The sequence below is a fragment of the Heliangelus exortis genome, chromosome 1 (assembly GCF_036169615.1).
Source record: "Heliangelus exortis chromosome 1, bHelExo1.hap1, whole genome shotgun sequence".
In the NCBI taxonomy this organism is placed as follows: Eukaryota; Metazoa; Chordata; class Aves; order Apodiformes; family Trochilidae; genus Heliangelus; species Heliangelus exortis.
In genome coordinates this window covers 72,368,456-72,381,655 of record NC_092422.1, presented here as the reverse complement: position 1 = coordinate 72,381,655, position 13,200 = coordinate 72,368,456, and positions in this window count along the sequence as shown.

Sequence of the window (13,200 nt, the reverse complement as noted above, 5' to 3'; positions counted from 1 at the left end):
TAGTATGAAGCCTCGGACATCACCTGGGGAATCTCAGTTGCACACTGGCAACTTCTCTCATGGTCTGGGGAGGCCACCATGTCTGAAGCACCAGAATGAGGTTAGCATTCCCACAGTTCTCCAGATTTTTCCTTTGGGAAGGTTCTGGCTGGAAAGATAGACTTGGTTGCTATTCTACATTAGTGGTTCCTGAGACCTCAGCTATGATGGGAGACAAGAGAATGTATGGGAGAGCATATGGCAGAGCAGAAGGTTTAGCTCCAGTCTGGTGCAAGTGATCCCATCACCTTCTCTTAACCAAGCAGGATATTACCCTGTCTGGTTTTTAATGTTAAACATCAAGGTGAATATTCCAAAGCAGCCCATTTCAGGAAGCTCTAGGATTTTCAAGATGATGATGTGCTATGGCTTTCAGTCAGGCTGTAATTCCATCCAGGTTTTGTATTGGCCAGCAAAACCACATCAAAAGGAATGAAGCTTTGAAGGCTTTCAAGTGGTCTGTTAGTACTGCTTAGAGAGAATCCAGTAGAACATGTCAATATTAATCACAGCTAGGTTTCAGCAGGGATAAGGGAAGCAAAAGAGCTTGCCAGTAGGTGGCATTTTTTCAAGGGGAGCTCCTAGGCAATGTTAAGTCTGAGCATATGGAGGGTTGAACAGATCGAAATGATGCTTCAATAACACCTGAGGTCTGGCAAAGCAGGGCACTGCCTCTGCTGCTTCAGCTGTGCCTTGTGTGCCAGCAGTTTCACAAGCAGGAATTTTAGAACTTCTACTTGCAAGTCTTCAGTCACCACGCACATGTGGAATTCTCCACCCAGAGTGGTTGCCATCTGTCCACACACAGCTGCTGTGGGGCTGTGACAGTAACATGAGAGGTGCAGTCAGACCTTGCTGGTTTTGCTGTGATGAAAAGGGAGAATCAAATGGACAAGGAATACAACATGACCTTGAGGAACTGCTGGGAAGAAATGAGGCTAGAGAGTTACCTTGAGTGCCTGGGTTTACAAACCATGGAGCCCAAAGTAGAAGTCAAAGCTTCAGCTCCCTGACTTTGTGCAGACCTCTGAAGGGAGAGTGTGACCTTGGTTGTTCATGGATGTTGCTGGAGATACAGCAAACTAAGCTTCATCTCTCACAGGCTGACTGGGAGTTAGGTACTAAAATACAGGACTTGAGGGAATGGGAGGAAGCTGAATCAGGGAGGTTCAGGTTAGATATTAGGAAGAGGCTTTTCACCCAGAGGGTGATTGAACAGTGGAACAGGATACCCAGGAAAGTGGTTAGAGCACCAAGCCTGACTGAGTTCAAGAAGCATTTGGATGACACTCTCAGGCACATGATGTGATTCTAGGGGGCCCTACACAGGGACAGGAGTGGGACCTGATGATCCTGATGGGTCTCTTTCAACTCAGCATATTTTATACTACCAGCTGTATGAGAGGCCAGTGTGTAATGGGCAATCAATGCACCATTCTGTTCCACCCAGGATCAGCTGTGTTTAGTGAGGAGAGGGGGGAGAGCAGAGAGCATTCCCACAGCACAGTCCAGTGGCAATGGACCTGCAGAGGTCATCTGGTCCAAGACCAATTCTTGAACACTATAAAGCTGAAAAGGCTTTTTACCTTTTATCTTTTGCTGTATCTTGAGACCATTCTTATCCCATTGCTGTGCACCTCTTGGCTCTGTGAGAGCATCTGTACCCCTGCAGTGCCAGGCAATATAAGGAAATCCCAGCTTAGATGCACTGTGTGGGGGCTGGGGAAATGCCACCTCCTGAGAAGGTCTTGATACTGCAAAGAAGAACCATTGGGAAAGGTAGTTGCAAGTCCCAGAAATTCTATTTCAAAAATTACCACTTCTGTCTGAAAATGCACTCCAAGCACTAAGATGGTCACCACAAACTATGGTCACAAGACACTGGGAACATAAAAAAAAACTTCCTTGGTTGTCTGTTTCTCATCTTCAGGTCTTTTACAAAGACTTTTTTTTATCATAGCACAGCACTGTACCAGTAATTCTTCCAGGAGAAGCTGTTTACTTAATGGTAGATTTCTAGATTTCATAAAAGAGGAGATGCCTCCAGGAGACATCGTTAAGGATAATTAGCATGTATCCAGATCCTGAAATGGTCAAGTGGGAAAAGACTCATGAGCTAAATGGTTTTCCTTGAAGAACCACAAGGCAGAACACAGCTCTCTGTGAAAATGCCATATCAGGTCCAGCTGGTAACAGCTCTGACATGCTGTCAGGAACAGTATAAGATGCTTTGCCTTTTGAATCAATTGATTAAAATCTATTCTGCTTATAGAGTACTGGGCTATAATCACACAGATGGGGTTGCTATGATGCTTCTAGTTCAACAGCCAGCTGCTGTAATTTGGAGATTTTTGCATTGAATCCCCTCTTTTGACATGGTCATACCAACACTTCCTGGGCAAATTATAATTTTATTTTCTTTCAGGGCCCACCTTTATCAAAGGAATCATTGCTTGCCCTCTTACATCCTGTGAACTTCTCTGCACAATGGCTCTGGAATGCCAACCCTGAAACAGTGTATCAGTGCTTAACAACATGCAGTTGTGTTCTTTGTTGTGTTTTCTGGATTCACCTGGAATGGTTAAATGATAATGGTTAAATAATTAAATGATAATGACTTCCTGCTGCCCTTTCTGGTGGTGGCACACCTCCTTGTAACAGGGAGTCCCAGTACCCCTCACTGATAAAGCCAGGCATAGGAATAATATCCAGCCTTCCCAGGAGACCACTCATTTCAGTACCAAGTTTCAGGGGAAGCCACCGGACAAGGGGTAAGGTGCTTTGTTCTGATCCGTATTGTGCCCCAGGCTATTTTTGTGTGAAATACCTCCTCCTGGGACTGCAATGATAGGCATTTGTCTCCTTCCCTCCAACCCCATCACATTCTACCTGGCACAGTTGGTGCAGCCTTTGTCTAGCATTTCCATTCATCTGTTTCCAAATAATTTCTGGTTTTCTCTTTCTCTAGCTTCTGTATATATTTGTTTTCCTCTTCTGTCCTGTTGTATTCTTCATGCTTTCCATACCTTTACATTTCTTGGCCCTGAACTCCCTGGAAGCTTTCACACTGGTCAGAGTGGGGCTGTCCTTTGGGGCCATCCTGTGGTCAGTGAAGGGAAATAAGCATGGTGAGATGGAGGGTAGGGGTTTTATTTGAGACAGGAGCTACAGTGCATGTCTGTGTTACTGTTGTGAGGGACAGGAATGGAATATTAATGTCCTCTTTGCTCAGGGGCTAGACAAGGACTGCCATACCAGAGAAGAGAAGGGGTAGTTTCCACTCCATTCTGTCTCTAGAACTGCTCCTCACTGAGACCATTTAAAGAAATCCTGCACAATGGGTCTATATTATCTTACTCTCCAAAGTCATGTACTAGATTGACTTGGCAGGATCAGCAACACTGTCAGTCCAGGGATATTAGTTGCAGGTTTATTTTCTGGAATTGGATCAAAAGTTCTTGTTAAAGATAATAACTATGAATTGTTGTTTTTTATTAGGACCAAGAAATATTTTATTTATTCTATGAGAAACTATTCTGACTCAAGACATAAATGTTCTTATGGAGTGCTGGTTTTGTATAGGCAAGCCTGGAGGGATGGGCTGGCAGATTCTTTTTAATCCCTTTGGAAGTAGGGTTGGGGATAGGGATTATTTTCTTCAAGGAAAAATGCAGATTTGGCATCCTAAAGCTATTTGTCTGAACTTGCTGGGTAGCGTGCATTCTGTTGTTTTATGCTAGATGAATAGAAAGGAGTCAGGCAGCTCTGTAACTTACACAATAGCCAGTCCAGCAGGAATGTGGAAGACCCAGTTTTGAAAACTTTCTCTTGCTGAGAAGGGCTTTCACCTCCTTCTCACTTCCCTCCTTCCTCCTCAAGCTCCCCTAAGGACAGGTTATGAACTACAAGGCTAACGGGTGTTTGCAGACAGATCTTCTTTGGGGTGATTCGGTAATGCTATGTCATCTGTTATTAACACACAGATATTCCTTGGAAAAAAGTATGTGACAGGATGTGAACTGAGAGGTGAGACATGCTTGGAGGGGGAGATGCAGTTCTGTTCCTGCTTAAGGCAACAGCCCAATTTTTTTCCACAAAGTTCTGCAGTGTGAATAAGGGAGTGATGGAATTGTGCCCGGCTGACCATTATCACTTGAAGGGCAAGGCATGTAGAAGGCCTGTAGATGATAAAAAGGCATGGAGATGATAAATATTGAACAAAATGGGATTGAATCTAACTGTTGGATGCCTGGGGTAAATGGCCTCACCATTCAGCTGAAGGAGGGTGTGTTTGGGGGAGCACCAGTTTTGACTGAAGTGTTTAGTCTAAGTTCTGCCAAGTGTTTGTTTGATTTGGAATGAAATGTGGGATTATCTCCAAGAAAACAAAAACAGAATTTTCAGTGCTCTGCTTTTTATTTATTTAGACCAGCTCTTGAAACAAAAATATCTTTTCCAGGGCTCATGATCCTGCCTAAGAGTGAAGTGCTTATTCAGATACAAGGTGGACAAAAACAATAGTGCAGGTCTTTAGGTTGCACTGCTAGGGTTTCCCAAGTGTCTTCAGGAGGACAGAGATGCTCTTTATTCCTTGAATGAGAAATCAGTTCTTGCAAATAAAGAAGAAATATTACCTCTCTCCTCTCCTCCTTTCAGATGTCTTCAGCCACACTGAAGCAAGGTTTGTTCCTATAGGTGTAGCCATCTATTTCCATTTAGGTGTAGCCAGCAATTTTTTAATTGATTCTTTGCTAAATAATCTGAAAGAATTCAACAAAGCAGAAAAACATGACCATAGGTGAAGGAAGAGCTTATACGCCTGTTGCTCAGTCTCACGGTCACTTGCTACAGACAACACTTCAAAACATACATCATCTGCTTTGTATGCTTTGCTTATTGTACTTGTTTTTATGTCAATGTTTACATATAATATGAACGAAATCTCAGAACACAATGAAATGATTTGCCTCTTTGGAGTGGAAATAACTGAACTTGCTTCAGGATTTTTGAATTGAGGTCTAAGCTTTTATTTGCAAAGTTGGACATGTAAATTTGTTCTGAAAATTGAGACCTTCTTCCAGGTGTGTCTTTACCCTGTCTTTCTATAGTGACATTGAAATCTGGTCCTCAAAACGTTTTCCAGTGTATCAGCAGAACAAGCGTTAATAAATTTATACTTACTGAAAATATACAAGACTGAATATTTTCAGTCCCTGCAGCGAATTTGTCTACCTTTAGGTATGGTGTGCTCTGAGACAACTGTTGTGAATAAAGTTCAGGGCACCTGAGTGTATAGGGAAGACAGTAAAATTGCTTGTGGTCCTTGAAAAAGATGCTTTATATAATACAACATTAGCAGAAAAGAACTGGTCTGTTGTCCTGGTTTGGATCAGGATAGAACTAATTTTCTTTCTTTTAATTTTACTTTCTGCTAAGTCTCTTGTAAGTAGCTGCACTTGCTGAAATTAACAGAAAGTTTCTCTGTTGGTGTCTGCTTCTAAGATTGTTAATGCTCTGTATTTATAGATATGTCTAGACAATGGTATGAAGAACCAAGGCCACTGCTCACTTCTGAGAAACACCTTATGCTCTAGAAAAGAAAGGGAGTAAAGGGGCTGCACCTACAATCCTCCTTTAGGGTGGGCTGGAGCGGGCAGGTGACCAAAATTGGCCAAGTGGAGTATTCCATCCCATACAAACCATACTGAGTATAAATTTGAGGGATGATGAGGGTCAAGTTCTTCATCCATGGCTGGCATCCTGAGAGGCTTCCCTCCATTCATCTGCCTTTGATCCCAACCCATGACCTCCTGAACCCGTGTGTTCCTGTTTCCAACTCCTGTCTGCTGATGACTCCAGGAGCCCAGCCTGGGACTTTTTCAGGGCTGCCCTGTATCCTCAGTGATAATGGGATAGTTACTGAGTGGAAGGAACATACCACTTTCATATATTAAATATTTTTTCTTTTTCATCATTACTGTTTCATTAAAGCTGTGTAGTTTATTTCCCAACCTTTAAGTCTCTCTCCCTTATTCTCTCTCCTTTCTCTATCAGGGAGGGGACTAATAGAGAGCATCTGTCATTCAATTATTTTCTCACCCAACATTAAACCATGATATCTGTCAAGAAGCAGAAGCAACTAACATTCACAAAAGAAAGGTTTCCAGATGTGATTAATGCAATAATAGTCTAGAGTGTTTGTGCATGTAGGTGGGTAAAGACTGATGTAGGAGAGAGGGAACCAACAAAGTGTCAGTTCTTTAACCTGAGGAGATTTTATCTTATTCTGTAGCTGTTTCAGCTGATTTAAATGTTACTTTTGCAATTTTAAAGCCCTTGGAGGCAGGTGAGTGTGCATCTCTGGAATCCCTACAAAACATCATCTGTATGGTCAAGGATGAAAGTTCAGTTTAAATTACCACCCCTAGTCCTTTTCTGAACCAAGTGGATGTTAAGCATCTCAAAATGAATCTTTTCAAGTTGGGAATTTTGCCTTTTGCCTGTGTGCCTGCTCTTTGTTTATATCCATGTAGCGTATTACAGGCGTTGTTCAACCCTCATCTCACAGGAAGAGGAAACATTCAAGTGGTGTTTTTGCGAGCTTGTCTGCACACTCTTACCCACTAGAAAAAAGCCTCTTGCTTTGAAAGTACAAGAATCACTTTCAGCTCTTTAGCTGAGTGAATGGATTGGAGACTGCCCCAGATCCCATTGCCCTGCCTGCCCAAGGACCTCGTGTCTGCTCAGGGCCGCAGAGAACATTTAATCCTCCTCCTCTGAGAACTTTCCACTGTGGGTTTCTGGCTTGAGAAAAACCTTTTTTCCCTCTTTTTTCCTCAGCTCATATTTATGCTATGGCTAGTTAGAGTGAATACTGTCTGGCTTTGGCTTATTAGACACATGAGCCTTAATCATCTATCTATATTTTAAATTTCCCATAGCATATCCTGGTTTATGATACACATGCTTTCTAGTGAATAAATTGCAGTAACACATAATTTATAGAATTAATTAAAAGAGATACACTGTTTTTTCTCACAGCACTGTCAGAATGCAGTCAAGATTAGGTCCTTTCTCCCCCAAGGACTTAAAATCCTTCTAAAATGCTGCATGTTTTTATCCCCTTTTTGCTAAGGGTTGCTAAGTATAGTCTACAAGAGTTTACTAGAAGATAAATACAGGAATAATCCAACTTCCCTCTCTTCAGTTTTCGACAGGATTTCTAAAGTTATGTGACTGGAAATGTCCAAGCAAATGAGCGTTTGTTCATTGAAACACTAAGAAAACCTTTTGAACTTCAGCAACACACACATTTACTGCAGGATCTGTTCATTTACCCTATTCTCTCTTATCACCAGGGTTTTGACAGAAGGGACAAAATTTTTCACAGGAAGCACTTAGCACAGTTCTCCAGAGCAAAACCTGTCCAATACCCACATCAACTCCAGGTTACTTCTACCTTTACTGCGTGTGCAGAAAAAATGTCTTCTCCTGTCCCCCCCATTCCTTCTCCTGCAGGCCCCCTCCCCAGCCCAAGCCACAAAAGGTCCCTCCTTCAGCCCCAGGACTCTGCCCACTCTCTGCCCAAGTTTTGGTTGACTCTTCAGGCCTTGAGCACCCCACAGCTGCTGGCAGAGAGTTTGTGACCCTGTGGGACTGGCACACCAGTGGGTGCCCACTGTGCTGGGCTTGTGTTAGCCTCTGAGGAGATGCTGTGCTTTAAGCATGGTCTCAAGAGGGTGTGGAGGAGGGATGATGTCCACGGATGACCAAGGGGGAATGCAGAGATGTTCTTGTTCATTGCTCAGCACCGTGGGCCTGGGACTCTGATTGCTCTTCAGTAACATAGCCTTGCTACCTTTACTCCTCTTATCTTAGACTTTTCATGCTTGTTTAAGAAACATTAGTGCCTCAGACACAGTGGAGCTCATCTCCCCCCTCCCTGGCAGTGTTCAAGGTCAGGTTGGATGGGGCTTTGAGCAACCTGGTCTAGGGGTATGGGTCCTGCCCATGGCAGCGGGGTTGGAACTGGATGAGCTTTCAGGTGCCTTCCAACCCAAACCATTCTGTGAGGGAATAGTCCTGTGCTGGCTACATGGCATGCACAGCCTTCGGCATTGTTATCCTAGCACCTGGTTCAGCTACTCATAAAGAATCTGATTATACTAAATACTGAAGTGCACGTAGTTTATTAGAGTATTATTGGTTTCTAAACCTTACAATTTTGAGGACAGATTACTTGGAACAGAAGCTGTAGAAAAAACCCCCAAATATAAACATGGCTTGTGTTGTGTCCGAGGACTTTCTGTAGCACTCAGGACCCTGGTGCAGGTTAAGTGAAAAGTTGCAATCAGTGTCCACCAGGATTTTCAAAGGCATGCCTCTAGTTCTAGCAGGGAAATTTCACATTTGAGAGGCACGTTTCTACTTATTCCTGCTTTTCCCCTTTTCTTTAAATACTAACGCTACACTTCTGAGGGGTTTGAGTTAAATATTTTCTAAGCAGTTGGACTATCTCTCTGTCATTCTGTACACTTGACTTAGAAAAGATAAAAGGTTTATTCTTTTTTTTTTTTTTTTTTTTTTTTCTTAGAAGGAAATTCTCAGCATTATGTCATTTGGGCTGCATGCCAGTAACGACAAATACATAGGGAGTAAACGACATTATTGTCTGTGGCAGCAAGGATGGGAGTGTTGCTGTAAAAAACAGTGATGAGGAAAACTTTAGACTCTGTGCTGAGATAATTGAATGAACCCAGAACATAATCCTATTAAGAAATTAAATACAAAAACCTGAATAAAAATTATGAACAGGGTGATATGTCTTGTCCCATGCAGATGAAGAACTGGTTTAATCTGACAATTACTTTAGAGAAAAGAAATAGCAAAGCCCTACAAAATATAGCTGCATTCTCTATTTGCAGTTTAAATTAAAGATAGAGACCTAGTGATGCAGACAGGCATAACAAAATTCTTGGAGCTGATATGAGTTATTCTCTTGAATTGCTTTATCCAGAGGATTATAGAGATTATTTATTCTATAGATTTTTACACTGGTTTGGCTCTACTACAATAACAAATCTTCACTGTTAAATTGTAATATAAGTATCTATATTTCATTTGTCAAGCAAACATAGCATAGCTTCTGCTTTGTAACCCTGTGTTGGTTTATATTTCTATATACACACATGGAGCTGAGGAAGTCAGATTTGACAAACATAGCTTTGACATCCATGTGTGAGGGAAATTCAGTAGTTTATTCATTAAATGTGTGCCAGAGATAATTTTAATTTTTCTCTTTTTTTTTTTTTTTTTTTTTTTTTTATACACCATTTGCAAGTGCTGATTGTACTAACTCCTTTGCCTCCAGAACCATATTCTTGAATACCCAATCCAGCTGAATTTTTGGTCTGCATGAAATGGGGATGTAAGTGGTTTCTGTGAGCCTAATTTCCGTACTGAGGGGTTAGGAGGTGAGAACTATTAGGGAAAAGATCCCAAATGAGATTCAATAGGGAATGTAATTAAGCCTCTTTATTTTTTTCTTATGGTGTGCAAATTTTGTATAAAATGCCATTTGTCCTCTGCTACATCTTCACATTTCTTAACTTTTTATTTCTATTTTCTGCAGTAGGGTCCAGATGGAGTGCAAATGTCTGTCTGATTGTTCTGGCACACATGAACAGTGGGCCAGGTTTGGGCATGGTTAGGTGTGTTCAGCAACAAAAGCAGAAAATGCAGTTTCAGGTTCATCCAAACACTTGTGTATTGTCTAAGTCATGCTGAGCTTTATTTGCACTTTTGGTTCAGGCTTCCGTAATAATTTTCTCAATAAGGTTGTCTTTGGGATTCATTGAACTGTTCAGCCCGGGAGAAGTCATGGGGGACTCCCAGCATGGAGGGCAAGCTCCATTTTGAAGCCTTGACAGACATAAGCTGCTCTCTGTCTCTTCATTCCTGCAGGGATGCTGAGCACACTCTGGTATATCTGGAAATTATGCACAGAAGAAGGAGGCAGAATGGCTTTTCTCCAAAATTTTTTTATCATTTCCAGGTTGACTGCTTAAAGTGGTGAAGAGAAGGAAGGCCTGTGTTTGTGATTTGAGAGGACTTGTATAAGAGCCAGAGATTTGTTGCTGTAATGTTACAAATTCTAAAAATCTGCAAGGAAAATATTAACATGGGCTTTGACTATTCTCTCTGTCTTGAGGGGAATTTTTGCCCCTCACAGCATAGGAGCCATATTATAGTAATCAGAACCACTAGCAGGCAAGCATTTATTTGCTCCAAGCAAGACATAAAAGCAAGAGACATCTCTTTTAGCATCCTGGCAGTTGTATTGTCAGCTTCCGAAGTGAAACCAAAATAAAATCCTGTGGCAAATTCTTTCAGAGAGTCACCAATTTTCTACAACAACTTCAATCTCAGATTTAAAGTAATGTTTAGAATGATGCAACAGAAGCAAAACATCAGTTGTCTCTTGTCTTCTGTAATATCCTTGTTGTATATATCTGTACTGCAGAGTCCAATTAAGCCTTTTCTGTTTTAAGTGTCATGGAAATAAAAAGGAGAAAGGGAGGGAGGAAGGGAAGGAAGTTTCTATTCTCTACAGATTGCATGAAAAGATGAGCTGCATTAAAACTAAATTATTTTTACTTATAGAATGCAAGAGGGAGTAAATAAGACAGCAAGCATGGTCATAAGGCAACCGTAAGTAATTCAGCTGAAACATGGCATGATACAGACCATTTGTGACAATAACAATGTTCATATTTCTACCTGTAAAAGCTCTCATATCTTTAAGTTTTAATATGAAAAAACTGTGCAGAGAAAGTTTGAGAAAGAAAAGGTTTAGAATGGCATTTTAGGATGGCTTGTAATCCAAAGTCATTTATATATAACTTTGTTGCTAAAGTGCTTTTAATACTGATTTTCTATTATGCGTTTATTAATGAGCACTAAAAGGTTCTTGAGATTTCTATAAAATTGGATCTGTCTCATCATGCTTCAACAAACTCTTTTGTTCTTTGAACAGAAAAATTCAGCATTAGCTAAATGCTTCAGAACACGGGTGGATTTTTTCCGGTAGGATGTAAACACAGATAATGATACTGCAAATGCTATAAAAAGTACATACAATCTTTGCATGGCAATCAAACCTCTCCAGTGACAAAGTTCATACCTCAGCCACAAGTGAGAGGATTTGGTAAAATGAAAAGAGCCTTAGGGTTTACAGCAAGGTAAAATAATAACCAGAAAATGTTAATAGTAAAAAATTTTTTTTTTTTCACGTTAATTCTTCTCTGTTACTAAGAATGCAAAAAATTTCTGGAGAGTCATTTTTCTGTTGAAGGTTTCAGCCCTATAAGCGAACTGGTCTTTCTTCCAGATGGGGATACAGATTTCTCAAATTGACCAAACATTTCAGGTATTAACTAGATCTAAAAAGCTTCTGACCTGCTTGAGGTTTGCACAAGTGAGTTCCCTCTCTTTGACATGTGTGGCATAATACCAGAGAAAACTGACATGTGGTCAGTCATCCAATGATGGAGAGGTCCTGGGGAAAAGGATAATCCACCTGCACCTTAAGAAACCTAAAGCATTCATTGACTAAAGATGAAATATGCTCTATATTCTCACTAAGAAAATATTAATTGCATTGAAGTGCAAAGTAATTTTAAACAAAAGTGGTGGCTATCTTAACACATAGCATATGGGGAATTGTCCCCACTCCTTCAGCTCCTTGCAAGCCCAAATAACTGCAAAATTTGGGTTTGCAGCCACTATCACCTATGTGAGGCCTGTTTGTAGCCACTCTGTTCCAGCATACCAGCTTTTAGAAGAAGGAATGCTGAAAACAATAGCCAAAGCTTGAGCCAAAATACTTTTGATAGAAATTGATTTTTTTTAAGTGTTAAGCTGTCTTTGAAGTCTGGATTGATTTTTATTTTTTTAAGAGCCTTTCACCATTTTAAGAGCCATTTTTTTTAAGAACCATTCTAGAACTTGGGGCAAAAATACCTTTACTAAGCTACTGTCCCTGTAGAGCTTCAAGTGAGTTCAGTTCTTTGACATAATATATGATACTTTTAATCACATTTTTGGTAAACCGTCCTGAAAGTGGAGGGAGAAGTGGGGGAATCATTGTTTGCTTCTGAGCCCTAGTGTCTGCTAGAAATTATTAATGTTTGTTTCACAATGGGGTGTGAATTACTTGGTTGCAGTCAACCATTGTTTTGAAATATATTTTGGAATGTTTTCTTTATGAAAGGTTTTTATTTGCTTGGGATTCATGATTCTGTATTTCTTTCAGCTGTTCACATGTTCTGTTGCTACAGATTGCTCACTTTTATAGTAATGGGTTCAACTAGTAACAAGACATTTGTTTCTAACTACTTTTCAAAGCACAGTGAAAATCTAACTCCTTAAACCAGGATCTCATACATTGTGCATTCTGCTAACAGTGGTCCTGGGATTTAACTTTTAATAGAAATCTTCCATTATTTCCTGGAAATAATTAAATAAAAGGTGGTCCTAAATTTTTGCAAGTGTGGTGAATATATTTTCAAACATGATGATTGGAACTGAACTGGTTTCAATCTTTTTAACATGTTGGAAGACAGCAGTTGTTTTTCCCATTTCGTCTGACCATACGTGACCAACATAAAACGGATCTTGGTTTGTTACTGCTGAGATGCTCTGGGAGACCAAGACTCAGTTTTAGCAGTGGAGAGGAAAGTGTAGTTTTCTTTTAATGGATCAGTTCCAGATGGATCAGTACAATCCAACTATTACTACAACCACCCCAACTTTATCAGAGGGAGGAAAGTGCCTGTGGGAAGGACATGGAAGTGGTTGGACTGGTATGAGCGTTGGAGTTGGAGTGCCTTTCTCTGACAATGCCAGACTTTGAAGAAACAAGCTGAACACCAAAATTGAGACTCAGGCTTTTAACTCAACACTGTCCATCTTTTCTCCCAAGTTGCAAGTGTTAGGACAAGAGGAAAGGCCTCAAGTTGCACCAGGTGATGTTTAGATTGGATATTAGGAAAAAATTCTTGAAAGGGTTGTCAGTCATGGAAACAGGCTACCCAGGGAAGTGAGCCCAGGGGTCACCATCCATGAAGGTATTTAACAGGCATTTAGATGTGGTGCTTAGGG